The sequence below is a fragment of the Peromyscus leucopus genome, chromosome 2 (genome assembly GCF_004664715.2).
Source record: "Peromyscus leucopus breed LL Stock chromosome 2, UCI_PerLeu_2.1, whole genome shotgun sequence".
In the NCBI taxonomy this organism is placed as follows: Eukaryota; Metazoa; Chordata; class Mammalia; order Rodentia; family Cricetidae; genus Peromyscus; species Peromyscus leucopus.
In genome coordinates this window covers 145,072,362-145,082,401 of record NC_051064.1, presented here as the reverse complement: position 1 = coordinate 145,082,401, position 10,040 = coordinate 145,072,362, and the positions used below count along the sequence as shown (strand labels likewise).

Below are 10,040 nucleotides of genomic sequence, written 5' to 3'. Positions count from 1 at the left end.
TTTTCTTGATCACTACCAATAACAATTTGTAACCAACCCCACTAAATGATGACAAATATCCATAACCCACTGAATGACCAAAAACTACCCACCCCACCTTTTGGCAATGTGGGCATCATGTTCTTAAAATTGATTCATGCTGTCTGGGGCAACATGTACCCTTCCATTCTTTCAACTGGCCCAACCACTTCATGATAATGGGCAAGTAGTAAGATTAGTTGCATGGGAAAAGCCCATAGGTAGCCTTGCTGGCTGAGATGTGAAAACATTCTTCTAAATTTTGTGAAAATATAATTACTTCATTTGTTCCCCCTTCCCTCCCTTCAACCTTTCCCATATCCTCTCTGTCCAACTCCTTCCATGCCTCCCTCCTAATTCACCTCAAATTTATGGCCTCTTTGTCCATGACTATGGTTGTTTCATTTATACGTCTAAACCTGCTGAGTCAGTTAAGTGTTGCTTTTATTTACATGATTCCAGAGCTTACTACTGATTTGTACAAGTAAGTAGGGCTTCATCCTGAGGTGAAATGAATTCTCCTCTCTCAGCATTGTTAACTGTCTGTAGTTCTTTGTCTAGGGGTGGGGCCTCATGAAATTTCCTCCTCCATGTTAGCATGCCTATTGGTGCTGTCATTGTGCAGGAGTTGATGAGGAAAAGATAAGTTTTATTTTTGATCACATGTGTGCATGATTATCTATGTAGTGATCTGTGCCTGTGGGTGCAGGTGTCTGTGGGGGTCAGAAGAGGGTGTAGGATCCCTTAGAGTTGGGGTTACAGGGAGTTGTGAGCTATCTAACATGGTTAGTGAGGACTGAACTTGGATCTTCTTCAGGTTCAATATGTGCTTTTAACCACCATGTCATCTTACAGACCTGGTAAATGAAAATCCTCAATTAATAGCAGCCCGTTCATAAAGTGCTATGATGGTGGACAGATTTGAACATATGTGTTGCTGGTGTTAATTGGGGAATCCTGGGAAGGGAAAGAAAATTCATAGCTAAAATATACATTGATTGCACCAAGAACAGGCCTCACTATCCCCCATCATATGTCTATCTTATCTAGCTTCTGTCTGTGGCCCTCTGGTTCTGTGGAGAAGGATGCCCCCTTGTAGCTTGTGTCTCCTGTGCTAAAAAAGCATCACTGAAAGGTGGTATAAGCCAGTCTTCCTTCAGTAGAGCAGCTGAGTGGGTTTGCAGTGACTTCAGCTGATGTGTGGGGATGACGGTGCTGACATAGATTGGAAATGAGCCTGCTGGCAGGAGCACAGCCCTGGGGTGAGGATGGAGACCGGTGCTGGGGCACATGTACTGGAACATGAGCATGAAATGTTCCTTCCTGCAGGGTGCAGTGGCTGGTGTACACCTGTAATCCCAGTACTCAGGAGGCAGAGGCAGGTGGATCCCTGGGAACTGAAGCCTGGTCTACATGGAGGTTCCAGGCCAGCGACTGAACTATTATTTCTATAGGACAAAACCAATTGTCACTTTACCCAGCTGTCACTATGATCACCAAGGTACACACCTCTGGCAGGCCAGGTCAGCTCCCAGGGACTCAAAGGCATATATTTATTTTTTGATTCCTAATGTCCTCTAACAAAAATGCCAGCCTCCTCCCAATTAAAGACCTCTCTTCTGGGATGCTTTTCTAAAATCATACCAGGCATGATATTTCTTCTCCTTCATGACAGTGTTAGCATCTTTGTCTTCAATACGGCATTACACATTCCTTAAGGGAGGTCAGTGTTTGAGCTCATGCTTTGTAAACCCTACCTACCCTTTAGAACATGGTGTTCTAGTAAGAATTCCAACCTGCCAAAGCTCACCAGAAAGAGACCAGCTTTGCTGCCATACCCTGCTGCAGAACACCATACCCTCTCTGGCAGCACCCCTACTTAAGACCACAAACAGAATAAAAAAACAAAAAGAACACTGTCAAAGCAACAGTGCATTAGGCATTTTGCTATCCTAGTTGACTAAAACACAAATGAAAGCTATGCACTAAAATAAGCTTAAGGGTGGGGAACAGATAGGAGATAGCAGAGGCTAACCCAAAACTTCATACTGGAAAATGAACACTACATAGTATTTGAAGGAATGTACCAACAGGCCTTCCTAGTCTAAGAGTGAAATAAAAGAAAATCGTACAGCATCTGAACCCCCTTAGATTTCTACCACTAGTCCAGATTTGTCCTAACAGGTCCCTCTGCCCAGTGGGCCAATAAAACACGATGATGAGTTGAAGTAGTCAGCCAGTGGTAGAGCTTCCAGGCTATCTGTCCTTTCCTGCTGTGTTTTCTTGAGTGTGTTGTAACTATGGATATTGCAGAAGCCAATTGCTTGCAAAAGAGGACAGGTCAACTAATTTAATTTCATCTCAGCAATCTTGCCAGCTTACCCAGTGAATCAAACAATAATCCTTTAATTATCAGATCAGTAAGAAATTAAAGGGCAATTAAAAAGATATAAAAAACCCCAAACTTCAAAATTTACATTGACTGGGAACTGAGGGTTTTTTTTTAAGCCCTCCCAGAAAATGTGAAAAGCAATCAAACTAACTATGTCCTTCTTATCTTCCTCCTGTTCTGAAAAATTTCAAAGCAAAGTTAGAAAAGAAAAAATAAGCAAACATTTAAAAAAAAAATTCAGGCTTTAAAACTCAAACAGTAGCCAGGCATGGTGGCACACATCTTTAATCCGAGTACTTGGGAGGCAGAGGCAGGCAGATTTCTGAGTTCAAGACCAGCCTGGTCTACAGAGCAAGTTCTAGGACAGTCAGGCTCCACAGAGAAACGTTGTCTAGAAAACAAAACAACAAAATAAAACTCCAACAGCTAACAGTACCGCATTTATATAGGAGTATGCCACGCTTTCTCTTCTCAGTGATGCAAGCAAAGGAGATGGTAGGAGCACAGGTTATGGAAATAGTTGTGCCTGTGTAGAGCTCCTATAGAATAGAAATCAGCTTTCCAACTAATCACTGTATTCGCAGCACTGAGAAAAAATAATCAAATAAAACTCACTTCAACTCAAAAAAAAGAATAGTGCAGCTGAACTAGTCATGTTATCACACAACAGTACATTGTCACTCTTAAACTGGGTTATACTCAACTAGCAAGGAGAAATCATGACCACTAATTAAGGTGATTTCTTCAGGGTGAGGCTCATCCAATCCACTGTGGGTATGCAAACCCCTGAGATTTCCTCAAATGGGGGAAACTCTGGTGCATAATTCTGGGCAATAGAGAAATGTATTTCTGCTTTCCCTAAAAAAAAAAAAAAGAAAGAAACAAAAACAAAAAACTAAAACAAATGTACTGGCTTAAAACAACACATGATATCCCTTGCAAATCAGAGGTACAGGATGGTTGTAGATTCCTTCTGGAGGCTTATGGGGGGAATGTGTTGTAGTGAATAGCTGTTCTGTCTATGACCTCGAAGCAGTGCCCTTAGAGATGCAGCTAGTAACTTCTACCTGCCTATGACCTTGAAGTACATGCCTCTGGGGTGTGGCCTCTCAGCCACCCTTAAGACCTAAGATGCATGTACATGTTCTCTTTTCTGCCTCATGGTTTTGAATATGGACTGACTCAGGTGCCATAACAGCATTCCAGAACCTGTGACTATTCTGTTCTGTACAGTGAGTTTTTCCTCCTAATAAATTCCTTTGCTCATTAAACAGACTCTGAAGATTCCTTGCTATATTTGGTGCCCAATCTGGGGCTCAAATCCATAACCCTGAGATTAGTTGTCTCATTCTTTTTTGTCTTTGCAGGATATTAGAAATACCGTCTTCAAGAAATTGTAAGGCCTTGGACACCTAGACATCTATAGCAAAAAGGAAGGACCTATTGGTACCAATATACTCTACAGGGTAATATCTCACTGCCTAACATCAATAACTCTAGAATAGTTGTGGTCCTGCTTCAATTATAAATCAAATTGCCTTTGGAGTTGGAATGTGGCTCTCTCTTTCTCTAAACCCAAGCATGTTTCTTAAAGAAAATTAGGAGATTCTGTCTCATATTGGAAGAGCCAACCGGTGTGAGATAGAAGAAAACCAATAATCTCGGGACTATTGTTGTCAAGATTCTATTTCTCTCCATGCTTATCCTTGATTTCTGGATTCTCAATTCATCATAAATTCAAACTTTCCATTTTGATATTAATAATGTTCAAGTTTTCTGCAGTGAAAAATAAGTCTTTCCAATAGTGATCTCTGAAATCTCCAGAAGTGAGATGGGGCCCCACAACGATGACTCTGCCTGGTCCAGAATGATGCCATTGTACCTAAGAACATTACTCTATGATCAACTTTGGATTAAAAACTCTCCAGGACAGTTGTAAGATGAGATGGTCCATCATACTATACTTCTAGCCAGAACCTTAGACAACCTTACCCATTACTCTGAGACTGGCTGCAGAATCTACAGCTAGTCCAACTGAGACTTCACTATCTAAGCTTTCTTACAGGACCCCACAGAAGTACCATCGCCCCCTAAACATCAGGAAGCAATTCTAAGAAAATGAAGCCCCCTCTCCTGACAGTTTCAATTTTCTCAGAGTTATGGATAAATGGTTATAGGTTTGGGGGTGGAACAATAAAATGTAGACTCAGTATTCTCTTTAAGAAAAGGAAAAAGGGGGTTTAAAGTGCTTTAGTCCCATGGAAAGAGACCTACTAGCCACGGGATGGAACTACAGGCTGGTAGATGAATTAGGGGTGCGTATGGAGACTACAGTGTACCAACCAGTCCTGTCTCCAACCCATGTCAACGCAACAGCTTCTGAAACTTTCACAGTACTTCAGCAGAAGATGAGAATTGTTGAGGAGCAGACCAGTTCACTGAGAGATGACCTACTGATGCTGGGCTGTGTTGACAAATGAGGTCAATTAGAAACTTCAAACTATTTCGGAGACCCTGCCAGCCAGAAAATCATTAGTCCTATCCTAACTGAAGTAATTTGTCCATAAAAACCAGGTATTTTATGGAAGAACTGTGAGTTTCTGGTAAATCGAATGTGCCATTTGGAAAACCTCATCCAGTCCCTAAAGATGAGCGTCTTCCGTCTGCAAACTGAGAAGGAGTTCAATCCACAGAAAACAGCTTTTCTGAAGGATCAGCTGAATACAATACAGGAGGAGCACTGCATGGACCTGAAGCTGATGCGCCTAGAAGTGATGAATTTGTGCCAGCAACTGAAAGATGTCAAGGAGGAGGAAGACAAGGCACAGGATGAAGTGCAGAGACTGACGGCCATTTTGTTTTTTGTTTTGTTTTTCCTTTTATTTTATTTTACAATACCATTCAGTTCTACATATCAGCCATGGATTCCCTTGTTCTCCCCATTCCTGCCCCTCCCCTTCCTTCCAGCCCACCCCCCATTCCCACCTCCTCCAGGGCAAAACCTCCCCCAAGGACTGAGATTGACCTGGTAGACTCAGTCCAGGCAGGTCCAGTCCCCTCCTCCCAGATTGAGCCAAGCATCCCTGCATAAGTCCCAGGTTTCAAACAGCCAGTTCATGCAATGAGCACAGGACCCGGTACTACTGCCTAGATGCCTCCCAAACAGATCAAGCCAATCAACTGTCTCACCTATTCAGATGGCCACTTTGGAAATAGCCACCGAGACAATGAATGCAGCTGTTGAGGAGGAACTGAAGACCACAAAGCGTAAAATAAATCTTAAAATTCAAGAGCTAAGGAAACAGCTGGCCCAGGAGAAGCACTTCAGGGAATCTCTGGAGAAATATGCATCATCCATGCTACTCAAGCTACAAGAAATGGGGTCAACTGTGGAGGCAGAACGGAAGCAGGTGCACACTTTGCAGCAGAGCTGCACTGCCCTACACAGCTCTATACAAACCACCCAGGAACTGCTGGCACAGGAGCAACAGAAGAATGGACAGTTGGAGACGGCCACCTCGCAGCTCAACTCTGACCTAAGTATGCAAAAACTCCTGAGAGCACAGTTCTTTAGTTGGCCAGGGTTGGTGGTACTTCCTACAATACAAAGTGAAAAATTGCTGGGCTCCTTTATATATGGTACTGGACCCCAGGTAAATATTGGTAATAAAATTTGATCTTAAAAAAAAAAGAAAAGGAAAAAAGGGGAATGGATAGGTATAGGTTATTAAAGTAGATTATTGTATCTACTAGTAAACTAATTTAGCTAATTTTCAGCCTTGGATAATTTGCACTGATATGGATTCTTGTATATTGATACAAATGTAAACCATTTTTGTATTCATATTTAAGGTAATTTGAATATTGATACAAATTCAAAACTATAATTTTCATATTTTATAAATATTTCTACTTTTATTTGAATTTTTTTGTATATTGATACAAATGTAAAAATATATTTGTATGTGTGTTCTACCTCTGTTTAGGATATTTAATATATTGATACATATTAAGGACATTGTTATCATATTGCACTGTAGCATGAATCTTAAAAGTTCTTATTAATAAAATCAAACCCGAGGCCAGTTATTGGGGTGAACATTGGAAGATCAGAGAGACAGAACAAGCCACAGCTATCTCACCTTGCCAGATCCTCAGCTGGTCTTGTCTCCTCAGACTGGAGGCCTTTGAGTCCTCATCCGGAATGGGTCTCAGCTGAATTACTGCTCAAAAACCTGAATGCTTAACCAGCCACATGCTTAACCAGCCAAATGCTGCTAGTTTCTGGTCCTCACACCTTATATACCTTTTTGCTTTCTACCATCACTCCCTAGGATTAAAGGCTTGCTTCCTGGGATTAAAGGTGTGAGTCACCATGCCTGGCTGTTTACAATGTGAACTTGAACTCACAGAGATCCCAGATGGATTTCTGCCTCTGGAATGCTAGGATTAAAGGCATGTGCTATCACTGCCTAACTAGTGGCTTTTCTGTTCTCTGACCCCAGATAAGTTTATTAAGGTACACAATATTTTGGGGAACACAATACCACCACATTTCCTCTCTTTTTGTCTAAAATTAAAGAAAGCTTATAACTAATACAAGAAAAACTATCCAATAAGTATATACAATATATACAGCCAAGAATTACATTAATGATGTCTAGTCCATTAACATTTGACAGATTCAGATAAAAACTCCATTATATATTTTGACAATGTCGAGTCCAGTAACATCTGATAAACTCAGACCAAAAAATTTTCATTACTTATCTTGCTTAAAACAAGTAGTTTCTTTTTAAAAGTAGATTGCATAATCTCCCCTTTTATCTTATTATATCCATATTGCACTATACATTTTCTACCACCATTTAAGATATTTTGTGTATTGTCACAATTTTGAGGTCATTGTCCTTATACTGTACATCTGTTTACAGACTGTTTACCTTGTTAATGTGAAGCCTTAGTCCTTAAGCTATTTAGGTAGATAAGACGCACAGATTTATAGTAACCTATGCTTGTCATTTCTATAGTTATGTTAGTTAGGTTTTCCAGATTTATAGAGACATATGTTGGATGGATAGGTAATCTTCAAATACTTCATAGACCTAAAGAATATGGCATTTAAATGTTTTGATAACTTAGAATTCTGTTGATGTGAGACAGGATTGCTCCTGGCAGCACTAATCTGATCCTAAGAGACTGTTTGACTTCTAAGACACTCTGTTTGGAAGTTTGTCTTCTTCTTGGCACAAAATGTCCTGCTGGGCAAAGAACTGCCCTTGTCTTGACTGCTGACAGTATGTACACTGTCCTTTCCAGACAAGCAGGACAGAAGGAAAAGAGACTACTGAACCCTGCCAAGACAGGGTAGGATGATCTTTCAAAATTCTTGCTTCTGTCAGATTTTCTAGGCCTGTAGCCAAATTGGATGCCCCAATGGTACTGAGAAACTTTAGGTGACTGTCCAGGCTTCCAGACATCTCTGTCTATTCTACCAAGAATTTCAGAAATTGCTTGCTTGCATTTTCTATTTTTCTCAAGTATTATTATGTTCCTTCTCAGGTTTTTGGCACGGTGGAAGACTAGATAGTTACAGTTATGATCTTCTCATATCTTAGCTAAGAACATTTCAGATACTAAGTTAGATTATTTTAGGATAGGACATGCAATTTACCTATGTTCTGGACATCTCTGTATTTTAGTATGTGTCTCTTGTTCGATGTTGGCCTTGCTAGTTGTAATTCTATTTTTGTTTAGGTTATTACCTGTCCTCTCTCCTGGACAATATTTGATAATTGTTCCTATTGTATATAGTTTTGTATTAGGTTAGAACTTTCTTATTTAGACAAAAGGGGAGATGTAGTAGGTAGCTGTTCTGTATATGACCTTGAAGCACTGCCTTTAGAGATGTAGCAGGTAATTGCTCTACCTGCCTATGATGTGGAAGTACATGCCCCTGGGATGTGTTCTCTCAGTGACCCTTAAGTCTTGAGATTCATGTATGCACTCTCTACTCTGCCTTGTGGTTTTGTATACTGGACTAACTCAGGTGGCTGGAACAGCGTTCCAGAACCTGTGACTATTCTGTTCTGTACAGTGAGTGAATTTTTCTCCTTAATAAATTCCTTTGTCCATTAAGCAGACTCTCCTCTTTATAATATGTTCTCTTGTGTAGTTCTTTTGCACAGATAATTCCAAAGGAGGAAAGAGGCTGCACAGCTGCCATGCAGTCCCTCTTCCCCCTGGTGTCCTACAGCAGCATTCCGTCATGTGGGAGATGGGTACAGTGAAGGGACAGTCTCTGCAGAGTTTGTATGCTCAGGGTTGACTGAGGAAGTATTGCCTTGTAGAAGAATCTGTAGGTTAAGATGATGGTCAGCCAATCGATTCATGAACACAGGATGTCTTTGCTGCTTCTAATACCCCCTTAAGCACCCCTTTCTCTTTTCCTTCTCCTAGCACATTGAGGGCCAGTCAGCCATCAGGGAGGAGCTTATCAGCAGTGGAAATTGCCTATGTTGTTTCACAGACCTTAGGGCTGCACTCTAATGAACAGCTTGTAGACAGGCAACCCATCCTAGCACTTGTATCTTCATGTCACCTGGGAGCAGCTTTATTCTCCCATGCAGCATGCCCCATTCAAACTGTTTTTCTCATACAAAATAATTTACTTTACCTTCTCAAGAATGACCCATCATAACGACTTTTCCATACATTACTAGTTTTGGTTGACTTTCCCCACACCTTTCTCTTCCATCTCTCCACCTCTTTCCCCACTTAAACCTTTCTTTCCGTTTACAGTATTCCTTTCACTGCTTTTCATGTCACATGTATTGTCTTACTTTTCCCTTAGAGACTCTCTGATTTTGCTCTCTCAAGATCCCTTTTTTATTTATTTTTTTCCTCCTTTGTCTCTGAGAGTCTTTATTTATTTATTTATTTATTTATTTATTTATTTATTTATTTATTATTTTACAACACCATTCAGTTCCACATAATAGCCACAGATTCCCCTGCTCTCCCCCTCCAGCCCCCCTCTCCCTCCTTCCAGCCCACCCCCCATTCCCACCTCCTCCAGATAAGGTCTCCCCTGAGGACTGGGATCTACCTGATAGACTCAGTCCAGGCAGGTCCAGTGCCCCCCTCCCAGACTGAGCCAAGCGTACCTGCATAAGTCCCAGGATTCAAACAGCCAACTCATGCAATGAGCCCAGGACCCGGCACCAACGCACAGCTGCCTCCCAAACAGATCAAGCCAAATGACTGTCTCACCCATTCAGGGGGCCTGATCCAGTTGGGGGCCCCTCAGCCTTTGGTTCATAGTTCATGTGCTTCCATTCATTTGGTTATTTGTCCCTGTGCTTTATCCAACCTTGGCTTCAACAATTCTCGCTCATATAAACCCTCCTCTTTCTCACTAATTAGACTCCCAGCGCTCCACCAGGGGCCCAGCTGTGGATGTCTGCATCCAGATTCCTCAGTCCTTGGATGGGGTTTATGGCACAACTATCAGGGTGTTTGGCCATCCCATCACCAGAGTAGGTCAGTCCTGGCTGTCTCTCGACCATTGCCAGCAGTCTTTTGCGGGGGTATCTTTGTGGATCTCAGTGGGCCTCCCTAGCTCTCTGCT

The 10,040-nt window shown here is 41.5% G+C and overlaps 1 non-coding gene across 1 annotated transcript; it reads left to right on the top strand.

The window, feature by feature from the left end:
- Positions 1-3,105: 3,105 nt before the first annotated feature.
- On the top strand, positions 3,106-3,272 carry LOC114686387. Its single transcript, XR_003733572.1, has one exon. It is a non-coding gene; the product is annotated as a U1 spliceosomal RNA (small nuclear RNA).
- Positions 3,273-10,040: the final 6,768 nt, after the last annotated feature.